Source organism: Austrofundulus limnaeus, unplaced genomic scaffold, assembly GCF_001266775.1.
Source record: "Austrofundulus limnaeus strain Quisiro unplaced genomic scaffold, Austrofundulus_limnaeus-1.0 Scaffold149, whole genome shotgun sequence".
NCBI classification, from domain to species: domain Eukaryota; kingdom Metazoa; phylum Chordata; class Actinopteri; order Cyprinodontiformes; family Rivulidae; genus Austrofundulus; species Austrofundulus limnaeus.
In genome coordinates this window covers 506,091-507,339 of record NW_013952551.1, presented here as the reverse complement: position 1 = coordinate 507,339, position 1,249 = coordinate 506,091, and the positions used below count along the sequence as shown (strand labels likewise).

The window sequence follows — 1,249 nt, the reverse complement described above, 5'->3', positions numbered from 1 at the left end:
ATATATAGTAGTGGAAAATTCTTGATCCTTTACTTTGAAGTTTTGTTGTTCTTTAAATTGATTTTTCCCTAAAGGTGTACTGAAGTGTAGCAATATCCTACAAGAACCCAACTGTAGACCAGTTTTAGCTAAAATGTATACTAAATCAAGTAAAACTTAGTTTTTAAAAATAGTTATTATAATAAATATCAAAGAACGAAATATGAAAATTATGAGAGAGGCTTTAAAACTAAAACTTTAATATTTCAGGTTCAGACCTTTAGCTGGTGTGTATTTGTTGCTCTTCAGTCCAAAAATCTTTACAAGAGGATTATGATAGGAAGCATTATGAGCAAAACAGCTTATTTTGATGCTGTTTAGGGTGTTATGTAATGACAATGATGCTTGAAGTTCTTGATAGCAAAACCAGGGTTGAGCTGTATTGCTTATTCATACAGCTGTATTACCTTTAGAAAAGGGTATACAGTATTAGCGGGGGGATTGTCTGTGGCGTATTGAGTAATTAATGTTTAAATGGAAAAACGGCTGCTTTTGAGCATTTACGTACATAAAGCCAGACATAGGCATTCAAAGAAACGCAGCTGGTCTGACCTTGCTGTCAAACAGATGAAGTTAAACTTTGTCGTTTTAGAGTTTTAAGTTTCAAAGTAAGCTGACTCTTACCATGGTCATTTCAAAGCTGCTGCATACTTTTAACAAGAAAAGTCTTTGTGCCGATAAAGTTTGTTGTCATTTCCTCGTCTGCAGCATGAGGTCACGGGCCGAAAAAAAAACATCACAGAAAGTTTCCGTGCGAAAGGAGTCCCACTTTTTCCTTAACTTAAGAAACCTGCATCTGGTTGGTCCGTGAAGCTGTCCATCAGTACAGCCAGCAATGAGTAACGTGTCTGGCTGCGCAAGCAGTTTTTTTTTTTCTTTTTTACCCCACCCAGAGGCAGGAGAGATGGGGGTGTTTCTGCTCCCCACTCCCTTCTGTTTGTTTTCTGAATCCTGCATTTATGACCAAGATTTAATGGATTATGAATGGTTTTTTTCCTTGCTTTCAGACTTGAGATTAGACCAGTGGTCCCCAAACTACGGCCCGCCTCCCCATTTGGTCCAGCCCTCAGAACAACACCAGAGAGCATTTAGGTTTTTTTTTCATATATGTGTGTTTATATTTGATTATAAAGTTGGACTTTTGCAAAAAAATGTTCCTTAGTTATGAACTATTTTCATTATTAACTATTATTAGTTAGTAACTATTTCA

The 1,249-nt window shown here is 36.4% G+C and overlaps 1 protein-coding gene across 1 annotated transcript in view; it reads left to right on the top strand.

The window, feature by feature from the left end:
- Positions 1 to 1,249, top strand: part of LOC106523260 (tumor suppressor candidate 3) — an 85,535-nt gene that overhangs the window by 83,200 nt on the left and 1,086 nt on the right. The window lies entirely within an intron of this gene.